Source organism: Oryctolagus cuniculus, chromosome 1, assembly GCF_051225735.1.
Source record: "Oryctolagus cuniculus isolate XC-2025 breed Fujian yellow rabbit chromosome 1, ASM5122573v1, whole genome shotgun sequence".
Classification (NCBI taxonomy): domain Eukaryota; kingdom Metazoa; phylum Chordata; class Mammalia; order Lagomorpha; family Leporidae; genus Oryctolagus; species Oryctolagus cuniculus.
Genome location: NC_142867.1, coordinates 127,010,220 through 127,029,405, shown reverse-complemented (window position 1 = coordinate 127,029,405; position 19,186 = coordinate 127,010,220). Strand labels below are relative to the sequence as shown.

General features: G+C 44.7%; 1 protein-coding gene across 7 annotated transcripts in view; it reads left to right on the top strand.

Moving 5' to 3' along the window:
* The window catches only part of OPCML (opioid binding protein/cell adhesion molecule like), a 1,215,017-nt gene that overhangs the window by 740,525 nt on the left and 455,306 nt on the right, over nt 1-19,186 (top strand). The window contains exon 1 of one of the 7 annotated variants that reach the window (XM_089314670.1): nt 16,384-16,519. The exons of the other annotated variants lie outside the window; for them this stretch is intronic. The gene's annotated coding sequence lies outside the window, so the exon portion shown is untranslated. Of the gene's footprint in view, nt 1-16,383; nt 16,520-19,186 lie in introns of those variants that run through there. 7 annotated transcript variants of the gene reach the window in all.

The window sequence follows — 19,186 nt, the reverse complement described above, 5'->3', positions numbered from 1 at the left end:
TGAACACCAGATATGGGATGTAGGTTACTGTGACACACTGTGTTAAGCAACGGCTGATTGAGTTTTGTGTGGTCACATTTAAGTCCATTGAGAAAATTAAAACTTTGGCTGTAAAATGTTTATTCTTAGGCATGTTCAGGGAGTTCGCTGTAAGCCTAGAAAGGAGAACCTGACCAAGGGCAGCTCTAAAGCAGACTATAAATGAATTCCCCCCAAGTGTTAGGATGCTTAATAGAAATGTGCTCTGCCCTTTCCTTTAATTAACTTTTAATTTCTGTGACACAGTAAAGGAGTGATGGAGACGGGGGTTTTGCTCTCAGCATGCTAAAGTGCGATACAGAAAAGGTCAAAGTGAAGTGTCCATATTGAGCCCAGGTAGCTGGGCTCAGTCCCATTCAGTTATCAGGATGAGCTTTCATTGCATGGAAGACTGAGCAGGGAATGGAGTAAATGAACCTAAAATCATTACCAGTTCTAGAAAAAATACAGCAGAGAGGGGGTGGGGGCAGGAGACAGAGAGAGCGGGGCAGGGGTGGTGGGGACTGGAGCACTTCCAATGTGTCAGTGACAGAGTGACAGGAGAATCTATGTGGAACACAATATAAGAAGTTTCAGGAAGGCTTTTTGGAGGTGAATGAAGAGAATATCGGGGGTCAGGACACGGGGAATTCAGAGTCTCATTAGGAAACATATTACCCACCTACTGAAGGCATCCACTGGACCGTGCAAGTGAATTCCTGTTGCTATCTACTGGTGGGAAAGCAATCAGTGCAGTGCCACTAGCACATAGAACACAGCACAAGTTTGCAAAGGGCATTTGAGTTTGAAATGTGAGTCTTTGCTCCCTATTTTCTTAACTTCAGTGTGCACTTCTTAAGCTACTGTTAGAGAGAGTTTGACTTCATCATTTATGAATCAATCGAAGTGACCTGAACACGTGACAGATAGCCATGAAGGGCTATTCTCCTTGCTGAAATTCACACGCTCACTTTATTAGGAGGAAAAAAATCAAATTCAGTGTGAGTAGGAGGCACTGATGGCTTAAAGAAAGCCACCACTCACACAGAGGACAGGCTTCAGAGTAAAGTTACAAACATGTACTTTAGGGTCTCTCAGCAATGGCCTTGATACAGGACTTCACCACATGCCTTAATCTTACACCACTAAGAGCAACTGAAGAGGTGTGTATTTGTGGAAATGAATCCTTGTTTGTTGTCTCTACAGGTAATTCTTTGATTCTTCCAATGATACTGAATTTTTAATTTTACATCTTACCTACCAATCATCCATCTTTCAGTGTGGATGGCAGTTAAAAAACCTTACAAGGTGTCCCAAAAAGTTTTTGGAAAATGGAATGAAAATATGTTTAATTTGCTGCAAAAATTTGAAAGTTGCGCATATTTTTCACAATATGCATTTTGCATGGACTCACATGCATGGATTTTAAATATTTTGGCATAACATTGAACTTAACTTTTACATTTAATTTTTCATCGACTTTCTAAAGTACCCTCTACATGTTATCTTGTGAATAACACAGTATGTAGTGATTAAAGAAGAATGATCCATTAGCCTAGCCCAGAACTGAAAAAATATGACCCACAGACAAAATATGGTTTGCAATATGACTTTTTAAATTTATTTATTTATTTGAAAGGCAGAGTTACAGAGAGAGAGAGAGAGAGAGAGAGAGTCTTCTCTCTACTGGTTCACTCCCCAAATGGCTGCAATAGCCAGAGTTGGGCCAATCTGAAGCCAGGAGCTTCTTCCAGGTCTCCCACATGGATGCAGGGGCCCAAGCACTTGGGCTATCTTCTACTGCTTTCCCAGGCCATAGCAGAGAGCTGGTTCAGAAGTGGAGCAGCCAGGACTCTAACCAGTACCCATATGGGATGCTGGCACTGCAGGCAGTGGCTTTACCGCTATGCCACAGCACTGGTCCCAAAGTGATAAGCTCTTGAAGACTCAAACTTTTTTTGCATTTAGCTACAAAAATTCCTGCCAAACACTAAAGAAATATGGGTTAAATGAATCAATTAGTCTCTGCCCCTCACAATACACTGGGTTTATATCCAGGGATTGCTGTGAACTAGGAAATCATACACCTAGAATTGTACAATGGGATTGGTTTTCAGATCTATGAACAGCTCATCTTTAATCCTGCAATGTATAAGTTTGTCTAAAACTAGCAGACAAGTTCAGCAAAGCCTATGCAGGTGTTTTCAAGAATAATTCCTCTACAGCAATCTCTCTGCCTTTGCCATATATGCTGGATTTTTTTAAAATAAAGATTTATTTATTTATTTGAAAGGCAGAGTTACAGAGAGGCAGAGGCCACTGGTTCACTCCCCAGATGGCTGCAATGGCCAGAGTTGGGCCAATCAAAAGCCAGGAGCCAGGAGCTTCTTCCAGGTCTCTCCTGAGGGCTCAAAGGCCCAAGCACTTGGGCCATCTTCTACTGCTTTCCCAGACCATAGCAGAGAGCTGGATTGGCAGTGGAGCAGCTGAGACTTGAATCCATTCCCATATGGGATGCCAGAACTGCAGACGGCGACGTTACCCACCATACCACAGCACCAGCCCCTGTATCCTGGATTCTTATAACATATATAGATGCTGTTACACTCTCAATACTGATGGTCAGTCTTTTATAGACTGAAGTGTGATTTTGGAATCAATATTCGTGTTCAGCAGATATTAATTGCTATGCTTTTTGGTTTTAAGCTCTGCTGTAGGTGCCCAGGATGTAAGTGTTGTACACACACAACTAAAATTATGTCAATGCTATGTTTTTATTTATCTTTTAAAGATTTATTTATTTCTTTGAAAGAGTTACAAAGAGGCAGAGGCAGAGAGAGAGAGAGAGAGAGAGAGAGAGAGAGAGGTCTCCCATAATCTGGTTCACTCCCTAAATGGCTGCAATGGCTGGAGCTGGGCAGATCTGAACCCCACATGGGTGCAGGGGCCCAAGCACTCTGGTCATCTTGTGTTGCTTTGCCAGGTGCATTAGCAGGGAGCTGCATCAGAAGTGGAGTAACCGGGCCTGGAACCGGTGCCCATATGGGATGCTGGCACTGCAGGTGGCGCCCTTATCATCTATGCCACAGCACCAGCCCCCATTGCTGTGTTTTAAATGATTCCCTTTCCTGGGTGTGTGTTGGCTTTTCCAAAGTACCCTTATACTTTGTGTGTTGACAGACATACATTCTGAGATGTGCCATTGTTGGACAGTTTCATCATTGTAAGCATCACAAAGTGCAAGTACACAAACTAAGACAGCTATGACTTCATGAGGCCATGTGTGCATATAAGATCAATGTCATATATACTGTCTGTCATTGACTGAAATGTTGTTATGTGATAGAAGACTGTGCTATGCTCTGGTTCTGCTGTGTTAGAATCTTGATAATAGGATTTATTGTGGAAAGATTCCCAGGTTGAGTAGATGTCCATTCCTGGTTAAGAACCACACTTTTAAAAAATATAGGGGCCAGCACTGTGATGCAGTAGGTTAACCCTTTGCCTGCGACACTGGCATCCATATAGGCTCTGGTTCCAGTCCTGGCTGTTCCATTTCCAATCCAGCTCTCTGCTATGGCCTGGGAAAGTACTGGAAAATAGCCCAAGTGCTTGGGCCCCTGCACCCGTGTGGGAGACCCAGAAGAAGCTCCTGGCTCCTGGCTTCAGGTCAGCCCAGTTCCAGCTGTTGTGGCCATTTAGGGAGTGAATCAGCAGATAGAAGACCTCTCTCTGTCTCTCCCTCTCACTGTAACTCTACCTCTCAAATAAAGAAATACAATCTTTTAAAAAATAAATATATATAAAAGAATGACATTGGTTCCTGGCAACTAACTTTCTTGCTTGCTTGCTTGCTTTATTGCTTGCTTGCTTTCTTGCTTTTTCATTTATTTTTGAGGCAGAGTTACAGATAGAGAGAGGGAGAGACAAAGAGAAAAGTCTTCCATCTGCTGGTTCACTCCCCAAATGGCCACAGTGGCTGCAGCTGGGCCCATCCAAAGCTGGGAGCCAGGAGCTTCCTCCAGGTCTCCCACACTGGTGCAGGTGCCCAAGTGCTTGGCCCATCCTCCACTGCTTTCATCCTGGCAACTTCTTTCTATAAATGCATTTAATGTCTTATATTAGTGGACTAATGATTTTTTTTAAAGCCACAGCTGGGACCAGCGCTGTGGTGTAGTGGGTTAAAGCCCTGGCCTAAAACGCCGGCATCCCATATGGGTGCTGGTTCTAGTCCTGGCTGCTCCTCTTCCAGTCCATCTCTCATATCAGCTCTCTGATTGGCCTGGGAAAGCTGTAGAAGATGGCCGAAGTCCTTGGGCCCCTGCACCCATGTGGGAGACCAGGAAGAAGCTCCTGGCTCCTGGCTTTGGATTAGCGCAGCTCTGGCTGTTGCGACCATTTGGGGAGTGAACCAAAGGATGGAAGATTTCTCTCTCTCTCTCTCTGTCTTTACCTCTCTCTGTAACTCTGTCTTTCAAATAAAAATATAAATCTTTAAAAGGATAAAAAAAGAAAAGCCACAGCTCCCCAGGTGTGAGCAGGTGGAAAATCCATGGATGTGGTAGGCCAGCCTCTCAAACTAAGGAGCACCTAACCAGTTTCCTCATTGCACGTCTCTAACCCTGAATATCTTAACAAGTCCTAACCTTTCAGGGTGAGTGTATCTCCTGTGTCAAGTGAGGAGGTTGACTGTGCTGGGGCTCAGGTCAAAGGATGTCCACGTATCACAGGAAGCTTTAGCAAAACTTTCAGACAGAGCCTTAGCCTGGGACCGAGATTGTCCCGAACCTTCAGTGAGAGGAATCTTCTCTATTGACATGACCAGGATTTGAAAATAGCACCTAGAGGTGAAAAGCAAATCTCTGGGCTCTGAGTCTGTCTTGCATTCTGGTGCCAGCAGGGTTTCCCCCTTAGGGTTGCGAGGGATTCTGTCTTCCTCAGCGCACCCTCCACTTCCCCCCTAGTTAATAACAGCAGCAGGGGCAAATTGCTTCCTTCCTGAGATCCTCAGGCCAGGTTTGTTTAGCCTGTAAGCTACTGCGGAAGATTGCTGGGAAGAGGGAAAGCTGTGGTCAGAGCTGCTGAGTGATGCCGTGACAGCTTCCCTGAGCTCCTGCTAATACAGTTATCATGTCATCAGTGGGATTCTTAGCAACCGCTCGAGAGGTTTAATACTGGGGGAATGAGTCACTCAATGGAAACGCCGTGCCACGTGAGACGGACTCAGCCATGGACTCCTTAGAGGCACTGGAAGGGACTACCACAGAAGGACAGAGAACAGAGGGAATTGTGCACGGATCATAGAGAAGCTCACAGTGTCTGAGGGGTCCTTGTTGAGTGGATAAAGCATATTTCATGAGCTGAAAATCAATAGTTTGTCACTTTAATTCCTGTGGTTTCTACCCCCTTCCCACTCCATGTCCAAGGCTCCTGGATTTCTCCTATGTTAGTGATCTCCTCAAACATTTTCCTTATGGTGTGGTTTGAAAACTCTTCTTTTTCAGAAGGACACAGAGAGGTTGCCTTAAGTATAAGTAAGACAATATTCTGTCCTCTGCCAAAGTTGTTGAATAAAACAGAGGCATTATGCCTGGGTTCAAGTCCCCCAATTCCAGCTTCCTGCTAATGCAGACCTGGCAGGCAGTGGTGCTGGCTGAAGTGTTTGGGTCAGTGCCATGCATGTGGGAGACCTGGACTAAGTTCTTGGATGCCGGTGTCAGCCTGGGAACATGGCAGACATCTGGGGAGTGAACCAGGGGAAGGGAGATCTCTGGGAGCTGAAATAACTCATTGCTATGGATGCTTCTCCTCCTCATGTTAAGGTGTATTGTGCTTTTGAAGGACACCCTTTTCTAACATATTCAACTCCCACTACCGGACTAGGAGAATGTTCACGAAACCCAATCCAGTAGTTACAAGCAAGAGCTCAGCATTCCCCGAGGGCAGGCAGCCCCTCCCGCCATCCGGAGGGTATGGATCCGTCTAGTCAGCCCCATTGCTGCCACCTCCGGAGAGCCCACAACCCATCTTCACTCTCGCTGCTGAAAATAGTTGGTGGTGTCACTTGGGGGAACACCAGGAGGGCAGTAGGTGCTGGTAAATGACTTCTGAACTTCAACATCATATTTAGAAAGGGGAGAGTATGTAGGAATCGGACTTGCCAGGGAGAGGTGGAAGAGAAGAAGAGGAAGAGAGGGAGAGGGGGAGAGAGTTTACTCTTCCCCCAACACCATCTGAAGTCTTAGATAATTGCATGCACCAAAGGTTAATTGAATAGCTAAAGCTCATGGAGCCCTTACTGGTGCCAGGTACTTTACAGGTACTTTCTTCCTGCATTTCACACACCTTGTGGGATAGATATTATTTCTCCCTCTCTCACAATGAAGACTCTGGAGTTGGCCTAAGACAGCATGGCCTGGAGAGGCAGCAGCTGTGTGGGCTCCTCTGGTGGATCCGCAGCCCTCCCCCCACCACCCGGATGGATATCCTGCATCTCTCCCACTGCCTTCCCACGCATTGCTGTGTTCTTTGGCCACCCTCAAACACATTTCTCTAATCAGTGTTCCGCAGCCCTTGACGTTATTTTATTTCCTGTTTTCCTCCTTAGAAAGAACTCTCATAGTTCATTAGAAAAAAAAAAGGAAGATAAATTAGAAAAACAAATATGAATAGCATTTTATGATCTACTGAGCGTTTAAAGAAAGGCAGGTCAGTTTGTTTCATTTGGGCAGCTCTGTGATGACAATTGCAAGGCGCTCTTTCTTATGAATTAGGGAAAGCAGGTTTTGAGATAGTAAAATACTCTCCTCCAAGGTGGGCATTCAGCACATTGGTTAAGACCCTGGTTAAAGTGCCTTCTTCCCACATGTCAGAGTGCTTGAGTTCGAGTCCTGCTCCACTCCCAGTTTCAGCTTCCTGGTAATGCCGACTCTGGGAGGCAGGAAGTGATGGCTCCGATGGTTAGGTCCTTGCCACTCGTAGGAGAAATCTGCATTGAGTTCCTGCTCCCAGCTGCAGCCTAGCTCAGCCCCAGCTACAGCAGTCATTTGGTTGTGACCTAGCAGAAAGGATCCCTCCCCACCCCCTTCTCTCGTTCTCAATGTCTCCATCTCTCTATCTCTCAAATAAATAAATCAAAATGAAAATACTTGCTTCAGCTGCTCCTATGGTTAATAGCAGAGGTCCAATTTGAACCTGTGTCTTTTGACTCTACAGGGATTTCTACCCACTAGCAAAACGTCAAATTCAAACTCCAGGGGGGCCAGCATGAATTTGGGAAGGAGCACACGGGGCTGGTGCAAACTGGAAACCTGTGCCTTGAACCTCAACAAGGGAGCATGCTTCTTAGCCCCCGTTAGCCGCCGCCGCCTGGGGATGTGGACTCACGGCTGCTGAGTTTTTCCGGTATTTCAAGGAGAGACTGAAATCTGAATGTATGAGTGAGATGCTCTGATCTTTAAGTGTTGCTTATTATTTGACATATCTGAGGAACACCCCAGGGAAGCCAGCACAACCGTGTGCAAGCTGGATGCAGTCCCAAGGCCATTAACGCACAAGTGTGACTGCAGACACTGTGCCTCCCCCCCACCTTGCAATCCTTTCACACCCTAAGTTGTCTGATTATCACTCTGACCCCTGTTCTCATCTATCTTTCTTTCCCGTCCTCATCACCTCCCATTTCTACTGTCAACATCTTCCCTTTGATTCTCCCAGGGGCTTCTCCTCCCAACAGTCTGAGATGCTGTGCGATAAAATCATGGATGGCTATTTACAAAGCAGAAGGAAGTAATAGCACGGAAGAGGCTCTGTCCACAAAGCAAGAAACCCTCTCTACTCAGGCAGTCAACGGAGAGAAACAGAATTGGAAATGATTTTATTTCAATTAGATTTTAATTAGCTTCTGTCTTGGAACCATCGGATCAGTTGCCGAATAATTGAAAAAGCAACCGTATTTGCATCTGTTGCTCCTAAGAATAGCAATTTTGCAGCATCTGATCCATATTTTATTCAGAGGGTGAGAGGGAGGAGGGAAGCTTGGTGGGGGAAGGATTTCAGATTAAATAATCAGTGTCAACAAAAGCAGTGTGGTGGGTCAGCCTGGGAGATGTTAGGAGCAGTCCTCTGTAGCCTTGCCCTAATTTCACAAGGAATTAATATGGAATGGGTGGCAGAAAGTGTTTAATTAGCAGCCTGTACAAGCTTATTATAAAGCTCTGGCAACCCTAATTCAGGCATGCTGGAAGATTCGGAAACGTCAATGCAGCCAAGTGCATAGCATGGGAGAGGACAAAGCAGGGCGTCTTTGAGAGGGAGGAGGGGGTCGTCACTGGGTCTCAGGGTCCAGCCCAGAGGCTTGCAGGTGCTGTCTTCACAGTGCTCATCAGCAGTGCTCCTGTGTTGTCCTGACTTGTGATCTCTGCTGAATAAAATGCCATGTGGCTCAGACCTCTGCCCTACCTGGTTCCCTACGGCCAATGCAAGATTCTAATTATAAGACCTCTTTCTCCTGATGAGACAAACAGGGTTCCCACTGCTATGAAGTTGATGAAAGTTCTCTCCCCACGGGAATATGCAAGCCCACGTCTCTGTCAGTTTTCCCTTAAGGAAAACTTACTATTTGGGCAGCTCAACAGCTCTTGTCCCTTGCATCCTCAGGAGACACAGGAAAGAGCATTATACAAGAATCTTTCAGTGCTGGTTTTCTCTGTGGGTGTGTGCTTGGGATAAGTCAGCGAGGACTTTCTTTCTGTTCTTCATTCTGTGTCATTCCCTTCTTGGAAGCTGCTCAGTGCCTTGCACAGAGTCATCCCCTCAGACAGGTTCCCCGGGGGCACAGCTTCCTTCCAGAGCCTCTGTATGACATCACGCAGCGAAGGATTCTAATCTCTAAGTCCCCACTGTCTTGCTTTGTGCACTTCTATGGTGTCTGAAGCGTTTGCAAAGGGAAAGCATGAATGTAGTACTTGCAAAATACAAACACACATTTTTAAAAGTCTGCTTGCGAAAATAAATGTCATATAGCAGATTGTGATTGTGTTATCTTATGCACAGCAGAAACGAGATTATGTGAGCAATGCTTTCAAGAGTCATATATAATAGAGTTATTAGTCTATCATCACAACTGTTAGCGCTACCTCCAACATAGCCATTAGACAGGTGGCTCGTCTGTTACATTATAAATTACCTGTAAGTAGGAGCTGTGTCGTCTATCAAGGGCAAATATCAGCTTGAGGTGCATGTTTTCGGAAATGCTTTTCTTAAAGACTATGTAACTCAAGGGTCCCACCAGCACTTAGCCCTTTAAATCTATCCCATTTGTTTCACTTTCCTGGCTGAACTTGTTGCTATTTAAGTTGGTGCTGTTCATTACTTGTTTATTAGCTGCTCTGTTTCTCTCAAGTGTTGATACATGTTACCAGGTGCCCAAACAGTGGCTGGCCCAGAGTAGGCCTTAATAAATATGTGTTTGGTCATTCAGTAAGGATTTACAGGAGACTTCTCATTTAGCCAGAATGGGAAGTCTTCAAAAAGTTCATGGATGGCCATCGTGGCAATTTGAGGAGTGGACCCATGCATGTAAGACCGATCTTGCTCCCTCCCGCTCTTTCTCTCTCACTCTCTGTCTCTCTGCCTTTCAAATAAATAAATAAATAAATCTCTCAAAAAAAAAAAAACGTCCATGGAAAAGGGTATTAAAGCTATGAATTTATTTTGGTATGGCATTGTTTTTTAGTTCAAGAAAATTTCCTCAAAATACGTAGAACACGCATATTATAAAAAACTGCATGAATTTCAAAATTGTTTTTTGCAAAAAAATAAACTCATGATAATAATCTTTATTCTATTTTTCCACAAAATTTTCCTTTGGACAAGGTGGACAATGTGCAATCTGTAAACAAACAAAAGTTAAACCAAGGACTTTCATATGGTCGTAACCTTATGCAGAGAATTCAAGTAGGGTGGTGTGATGGCAGCCTCCCAGAACCTGAGGCGTTCCAGGCTCCAAAGATCAGGTAGGAAAGATAGAAGTTTTACAGGAGACCAAAGTATCTTGACACAAACATATCTGCACCACTGGGGGCTCTCAATGGACCCTTGGCTCCTGCTTCTCTGCCTGCAGTGTCCTGTCCATCTGGCCTGCCCTGTGGATGCCTCTCTCCATGGAGCTTAGCTCAGGGTTCACCCTTGCTGCATTCTTTCTTCTTCCCTCTTTCCAAGGGGAGCTGAACTCAGTCCCTTTGTGGTACAGAGAGATTTTGAATATTTTGAGGGATACATGCACAGTTCTTTCATACTAAGCATTTTCATAAGGTTTTTGAGGATCCTTCATATGCATGGATTAAAAATAATTTAAACCAAAATAAACTTATCTTTTAATTCTACTTTTACAAGAAGTTTCTGAAGTACCTCATACCATCATCTTCTGCACATGGTTATATAACCATCTGGGACTTAACATTTTTGTCTTATTGGCTCTTAGTTTTCATCTCCAGTTGAATAATACATTCCTTGAGAGCAGGTGTTAGGATCTGTTCTCCAGGCCTGGGGCTGAGGGCAGATGCAGGGTCATGGTTGGTTGGACCAGGGGCTGGGGTAGTGCATGGACTACTGTGTGAGTGTATAAATGCAGGGACTGGATGACCACACACAGACTCTTTCCTAGGATTTCATGGTTTCTCCTTCAAAAACTTGTACCTTTCCTTTTCTCCATCTCACTCTTTCCTTCTATAACCATTAACTTTATTTCCTGTGACTCGTCTTGCACTTCTATGTGTATTAGTTACAGTCATTGTCAAATGAGTTCTAACATGTCTTCAGAGGCAGGTGGTTAGCCTGGAGGTTAAGATGCCAGCGTCCTGCATCGATGAACCTGTTCCTGACTTCAGCTTCCTGCCAGTGCCGGCCCTGGGAGGCAGCAATGCTGGTTCAAGTACTTGGGTTCCTGCCACCCATGTGGGAGGCCTGGATTGAGTTCCTGGCCCCTGACTGTAGCTCCAACCCAACCCTGGTTGCTGAGGACATCTGGGAAGTGAACCAGTGCATGGGAGCTCCTTCTGTCTCTGTCTCTGTGCTCCAAATTCAAACAATCAAACAAAATAAAATTACCTTGAATTTTAGAATTGCCCTGCCTTCTCCTACCCCAATGCCTTTGTAACCTCTTGCCCAAAATACACACACACACACACACACATACACACACACACATACACACACCACCTTCCTGTTCTTTATCTTGGCTTTTCTTTCCTCATTCATTTTCCTGCTAGGTCTTAAATAAATTTCAAGTCTTATTCAGTTATGCTCTACACATTCCTGCTTCCAGCTCTCAGTCTATCTTTTCTTTGATGTCTGTATTAATATAGAACAAATATTAGCAGATAATGTATTGGTGGCCAAAAGATGAAAAAAGAACTCATGCTAGGGCAGTGTTCGTAAAACTCTTGATTTGAGCTGTCACAACCCAATGAGGCTAAATTTATCCTCAAACAGATTAAATAACACCAGCAGTTCCCCTAAAAGTTATAATATTTTAATTACTGCCATTAAAATCTCATATGTGCGTTTCATATACATGTTGAACTTCAGAGTCTTGCAACAGATATGTTATCTCTCAGAGAATCCTAAGGGGACAGAAGTCATATGATGCTCCTTGAACCAGCTCATGCTGGACAAATAATTCTCAGCAGAACACTCAATCTAACCTAATAGACAGTAGCAAGCAGAGCAGACTCTAACGCTGATGAGACTCTCTACAGTGTTTTTCATTGTGTATTTTCCATTATTTGGGGAAGGCCAACATAATATTTATCTGTGGATTAGACTCCATGGATGCGGGCATTAAGCCTTTTAGATGTGTCTGCTTAAATTCCCTATTAAAAAATGTAGGTGCTTTGTGTGTTTGCTTTTTAATTTTGCCTTACACATCCCACCCTGATTCAGGTGTCAGAATAAAGACACAGGTGTAAGCAAGGTGGATGTGATATAGGAAATGAATTTTTGGGGGCTGGTGCTGTGGCACAGTGAGTTAAAGCCCTGGCCCGCAATGTCAGAATCCCACATGGGCACTGGATTGAGTCTTGGCTGCTTCACTTCTGATCCAGAATCCCTGCTGATGCACCTGAGAAAGCAGTAGAAGATGCCCCAAGTCCTTGGACTGCTGCACTCAAGTGGGAGACCTGGAAGAAACTCCTGGCTCTTGGCTTTGGATAGGCTCAGCTCCAGCCATTGTGGCCATTTGGGGAGTGAACCAGCAGATGGAAGATCTCTCTCTCTCTCTCTTTCTCCCTCCACCTTTCTCTCTCTGTAACTCTTTCAAATAAGTAAAATAAATCTTTAAAAAAGAAAAGAAAAGGAGTGTCTTCCATCTTTCACTTCCCAGCCAAAGAGAACAGATGCTATGGTCAGCCCCTGTTTTGCAGACAGAGTACAGAAAGGACTGCTTTATTTGTGAAAGGAGAAGAAGAGAGACAGGGGACAACATGGTGGGGCAGTAGGTTAGTCCTCAGCCTATGATGCCGGCATCCCACATCAGAGTGCCAGTTTGAGTCCCAGCTACTCTGCTTCCATTCAATCTGTCCCAGCCCTGGCTGTTGTGGCCATCTGGGGAGTGAACCATCAGATGGAAGATAATCTCTCTCTCCCTTTCTCCTTCTTTCTCTGTTGCTCTGCCTTTCAAATAAACAAATAAAAAAAAACCTTAAAAAAAGAAGAGAGACAATGGGAAATGCTCTGGATTTCTTTTCAGGTGAGGTATTTTACTCAATAATGGTGTCCCCAGCAAAAAGAGGGGGCAAGGGGCCAGTGCTGTGGCATAGACAGTGAAGCCACCACCTGTGGTGCTGGCATCCCATCTGGGTACCGATTTAAGTCCCAGCTGCTCCACTTCTGATTCATTTCCCTGCTAATGTGCCTGGGAGGGCAGCAGAGGGTAGCCCAGGTGCCTGGGCCCCTGCACTCTCATGGGAGACCCTGATGAAGCTCCTGGCTTTGGATTGGCTCAGCTCTGGCTGTGGTGGCCATCTGGGGGGTGAACAGCAGATGGAGGATCTCTCACTCTCTCTGTCTCTCCCTCTCTCTCTGTAACTCTTCTCTTCAAATAAATAAATATTTTTTAAAAACTAGTGGGCAAAGGGCAGGAAGGGGTGCAAGGGGGAGGATGGCTTACTTGAATCCTGTCATATTGCATTTGAGTTGCAGGTGGCCATCAAAGGCAAGAAACCGAAAGATGTTTTCTGGGTGGCAAGGTCTGTTGTTGGTCCCAGGAATTGACAAATAATGTAAACCATGGGTTTCTCATGAAGGTTTTGTAATCTCTCAGGGAGCCAGATATAGACATCATTCAGCTATTTTGCAAACAAATGCAGGCAAGAAGTGCTGCTTGAAATCAAGGAATCATAAACTCAGAATATGATCGGGTCCTCAGGATCCTGGGACTGAACAGGCAGAAGGGGAGTCTGGGTCTAGATCACCAGTTCCATTTGTTAATCTGTTCAGTAGGCATTATTAAGTGCTTGCTGCGTACATGGTACACAATTCCTTAGTTATTTCATCATAACATTCCTGAAATGGAGAATGACCATTTCTGTATAACTCAGTTGTATTATTTAAAGACATCTCTTTATTTTTTTAAAGATTTATTTATTATTTGAAGGCAGAGTCATAGAGAGGCAGAGCCAGAGAGAGAGAGAGAGAGTGAGAGAGAGAGAGAGAGGTGTTCTATCTGCTGATTCACTCCCCAGATGGCCACAACAGCCGGAACTGCACTGATCCAAAGCCAGGAGCCAGGAGCTTCTTCCCTGTCTCCCACATGGGTGTAGGGGCCCAAGGACTTGGCCCATCTTCTACTGCTTTCCCAGGTCATAGCAGAGAGCTGAATCAGAAGTAGAGCAGCTGGGACACGAACCGGTGCACATATGGGATGCAGGCACTGCAGGCGGCATCTTCACCCACTATGCCATGGCACCGGCCACTAAGAGCACTTCTGACTTCTAACTTCTAGTCCTCAACTCTCATGCCAGGTAGATTCCCCAGTGGCGATGAACATACTGACATGCTGGTTTATAAATCTGCCTGATGTCAGTTGGGTGGGCATGAATCAATCATCCACAGCCTGACCACCTTTGTGGGGTTGATAAAATTGATTTTCCCAACCTGCCTGGCTCGAGCAAGGTGGTGGCCCTGTTTTGACCCTTTACAAAGAGCTGTCTCCCCACGGGGAAACTGCCTGAAATGACTAATTGACCTCATGTCCTGATTGCAGAATTTTTAACCTCAGTTTTGTCTTTTTCATATTGATGGCCTTGCACTAGTAAAATCCCAAGTTCACAAAAATGTGAATGGTTGGATTGTGTCCCTACAAAACAGATGTCAAACTGTCAGCGCTTGTCACCTGAGAATGTGACCTTATTTGGAAATAGGGTCTTTGCACATGTGGTCAAGTTAAGATCAGGTTATTTGACTGTATCCCAATCCAATACAGCTTGTGCCCTTATAGGAACAGGGGAATCTGGACAGAGACAGAGGGAGACAAGATAACGTGTGAAGATGCAAACATAGAGGGAGGATAGCCACACGAAGATCGAGGCAGAGGTGCCACTTACCAAATGCCTGGGACCACCAAAAGCTGGAAGGGTCAAGGAAGGATCCTACCCTGTTGGTCTGGGGTGACCATGACCCAGCCAACACCTTGTTTCAAACACCCAGACACCAGCACTGTGAGACAAGTCATTTCTACTGTGTTCAGCCACCCATTATGGCAACCCAAGGATGCTAATACCAAAGGCTGTGGTTTGTTTTCAAGTTGCACTTAAGAGTTCACGTGGCTTTTCCTCTCACGTGTGTCTTCTCAGGGAGGAAGACGTCACATCTGAATCCCAAGGCCCCTCAAGGCTGTTGTCTCGATCTGCTCTTTCAACATGTTCTTCTCTTCCTCTGCCCATTTATGAAGAAAGTGTATTGCTCATTAAAGTGGATTATAATCAAACATCAGACGATTTCTCAGAAAAGGGAGCTATGAGCCAGGAATTAATGACCTAGAAATGTGAAATAACAATTCATTAAATCTCAAACTTTATTGAAGATGCAGGGTGCCGGTAGGTCAAGAGTTAGCATCTCCTTTTTGTCCTACATTGTGTACTGTGCCAGGAGTAAGACACATTTTTCTTTTGTATGCTTCACTTGCTTTCCTGAGTAGAACACTATCTTGGTCCATGTGATGCTGATAGAACAAAGTCCCATGGCCTGGGTAATGTATAAGGAACAGAAGTGTGTTGTCTCATTGTTCTGGCCAGCACAGTGCCTGGTGAAGGCCTTCTTACTTTGTCACTCCCTGGCAGAGAGTAAAAGGGGAAGAGAGGAAGTTAAACTGGTCTTTTTATAACAAGGCCATTCTGAAATATCAGGATGTAAACTCTTTTAAAGGTCCCACTCCCAAGCATCCACACTGAGGATCAAGTTTTCAACACCTAAACTTTGGGGGACACAAACCATAGAACCATCACAACTCCTTCCCTAAATTATAGTTCATTCTGAATGTCCTTACAGCATGGGATTGCCTTAAATGTTTTTGAAGTCTTGTCTACTGCTAATTGTTAAAATCATATCTGATAGTAGTAGGTATAAATTCTTTCTCAGGCTTCTGGTTGTAATTTTTATTTAAATTTCACTTATTTCTATAAGAGACACTAAGAGTGTTCCCATTTGCTGTTTCACTCCCCAGCACCCACAATAACCGGCAAGGGCTAGGCCAAGCCAAAGCCTCGAGCCAGGGAAACAATTCATGTCTATCACCTGAGTGGCAGAAGCCAACTGCTTGTGCTAACACCTGCTGCTGCCCAGGGTCTGCCTAAGGAGGAAGCTAGAGTTGAAACCAGGAATTTAACTCAGGTACTCCAATGTGGACATGGACGCTTTAACCACTAGCCTAAACACTTACTCCTATTTTAGCTTTAACAAAAAACATGGCTCTTTTGAGAATCTGATTGATACTATTGAGGGGTGTCTGTGTGTGTGTGTGTGTGTGTGTGTGAGTGAGTTTTACAAGTTCTAGAACTCTGGCATGGATCAATACAAGCTGAACTAGTTGTTCATAAATAAAGGGTATTTCTCCTTTGATTGGAATAAAGAAATCAGAGAGCAATCCGACATTAAACTTTAACGTATGCTGGATCTCTTTTGTTATGATCTGAAGTCTAGCATTCCAGCTTTAAAGAAGATTGGTTTGATCTTTCTTTCCTTTACTTCCGACGGTTCATTCTAGAAGTTTTAAGTAACATGACTTTTTTTTCATTGCATGCCAAAAAAGAAGCTGGGAATGAACATGCAATTAGATAGTTAATTGCCTTTTGATGAGACTGAGTGTTGTAGAGTCAGGGCATGTGACTGGGGACTCTTTAGCTACTGAAAGCCTTGCAGTAGAAGGCTGAGGTTCAACGGGACCACCAGACCCACAGCCATTCTCTCAGCCAGCGCTGTCATGTGCTGCCAGCCTTCCGCAGGAGAGGTAGGCATTGTTGGAAGGACTTGAGGCATGGCTGCTTATCTTGGAAGGGAGGTTAGGAGGTTACTGGAGGCTGAGAGGTGGCAGAAGTGAGAAGGGAAAATGAAGAGGGCAGACAGGCGGTGCTCTTGGAAAGACAAAGCAATTGGTATTTAATGGCTGCATTTTGTCAAACAAGACAAAAAAGGAAACTCCTCAAATGACAATAGAGGTCTCCATTGCCATGAGGTGTGTCCAGGTCTTTCTGTGCCTACACAGACTTGACAGCCGAACTTTGAAGAGTTGCAGACTTGAAAGGAGGAAAGGGAAGAGGCATGTGGAATGGGGAGGGGGTGTCAGGAGGGAGGGTCAGTAGAAGATGACTCCAGTGGTCATTTCTGATCGTTACCGTGTGTGTGATGGATGGTTTCGGAGAGGCTGGAAGGAGGCTGTCTATTTAAAGATGGCAATTAAGAAAATATGTCTAAGTAGAGGGAAAATGGCAGCGCTGATGCTGACTGTTGATGTGTGTGGTGAAGCAAGACTGATTCACCTACAAACTGACACAGCTGCATTAATGCGGCTGGAAATAGCAGCTCTCATTGCCTGTGATGGAGCGGTGGTGAGAGTGCCTCATCACCTGTGGGCTCATGAATGTAGATTATTCCCCTTTGACTGAAAATCATTTCTACCTGGTTTCTTCCAAGGGTATTGAATCACTGCCTTCCATTGTCTGCTAAATGAGCATTTAAACACCAATTTGTTGTTTGGAGTTTGGACCTCTGTTCATTGGGTGATAGTGAGGTATATTAACCTTATGCTTTTGAAATTTCCTCTTGTGTTTTGTGTGGATCTTGTTTTTTTCATGCCAAGTGTAATTGCTGTGATTTGCCCAATTGCTTCCATGTACATGTAGTGAGACAGGTTTATGATACTGGGATGTACGAGTCAGTGAGCAGAATTAAGCCTTCATTATCTGAGTCTGTGACTGTAGCTCTGTTATAGAAAAAAAATTGCAGGTGGGATAAATTTGATTCTGAACTTAAAGAGACCTTGCCTCACACATGTATTCTAAATATATCCTATTGCATCAAAACTATTGAATTATGCTTCCTCTGCATTTTCTCTCACCAATATTGCTGAATATCAAGATTGCTGGGTGTAAAGAGATAGACTCCCTTATAGTTTAAAATTAAAACGTATTTCCGGCCGGCGCCGCGGCTCACTAGGCTAATCCTCCGCCTTGCGGCGCCGGCACCCCGGGTTCTAGTCCCGGACGGGGCGCCGGATTCTGTCCCGGTTGCCCCTCTTCCAGGCCAGCTCTCTGCTGTGGCCAGGGAGTGCAGTGGAGGATGGCCCAAGTGCTTGGGCCCCTGCACCCACGTGGGAGACCAGGAGAAGCACCTGGCTCCTGGCTTCGGATCAGCGTGGTGCGCCGGCGCAGCCCGCTGGCCACGGCAGCTATTGGAGGGTGAACCAACGGCAAAGGAAGACCTTTCTCTCTGTCTCTCTCTCTCACTGTCCACTCTGCCTGTCAAAAAAAAAAAAAAGAAAAGAAAAACATATTTCCATTTTTCACTTTGAAGAAAGCTCCCAAGTATGGTCAGGTCCTTAGAAAGGTAAGACACAGTTTAAGGGACAAGGTAGAGAGGTAGAATTCATTAGAGAAAGGCAACCCCCTCACACACACGCACACACACACACACACACACACCTCTGCTGCTTGTGGGTTATGCTCTACAAATGCATCTCCTTGGAAAACCCTGTGAGTTCCACTCATGAAGCAGCACTTCCCGGTGTTGTCCGTAATTGGGCATTATGATTCTGGATTCTGGTATTCTTAAAGGAAAGAGAAACACATGAAGGGGCTGATGATGAGTGAAACCGACGCTCCGGGATAGAACGTTTCAGCACAGAGGAAGTTTGAAGCTGTGAGCTGGTTATCAAATTAAAGCGACTGTTTGCTCTGCCAGTCCCAACCTTGCATGTCAAGGCAGGGGTGATTCCATTTAACCAAAAGATATAGCCGAACACAGTTTTATGTTTCTGTTGAGATGAAATTACGAATCACATACTTAGCATATGGGAAATCTAAAAGCTTAGATAAGTTGGCATAGTTCACATTCAAGCCCTATAGTAATTGGAAGAAGCACCAGATGTGCAGTACCCTTGTGGGCAAGTGATTCAAAAACATGATATAGGCTAAATTATGAATAGAAAGGAAGGTTAGTGCATGAGGGAGTACACATGCAATGTATACATATAAAAATAAGAGAGACTGCAGAAAAGACACGCTCCAGTACAGATTCTGTTCTGCTTTTGCTATCCAGAGCTGACATATACCCTGGCATCTCAAGAGCCATTGCACTGTTGTAAATGCTAATGCAAGATCTTTTCTTTCTTCACCTATATTTCCTGGGCTGACATTTGAATTATCAATACACAGTACATATGAAAGGTACAGTTAATGGTATAGGTATATTATCAATACACGTGAATAACAACTGATGTGGATAGGTGGAAACCAAAAGGCAGGGATGCCGACCAGTTATGAAAGAGGCACAAGGAAAATACAGTTTGTAAACTTGGATCCTACGGCAGGGAGGCTTTTATCTGACAGGTTTTGACAATAGCTAGAAGAAAACCAGAACCATTCCATTGAATGCTGTATTCAGTAAGCCCAGGCAGAGA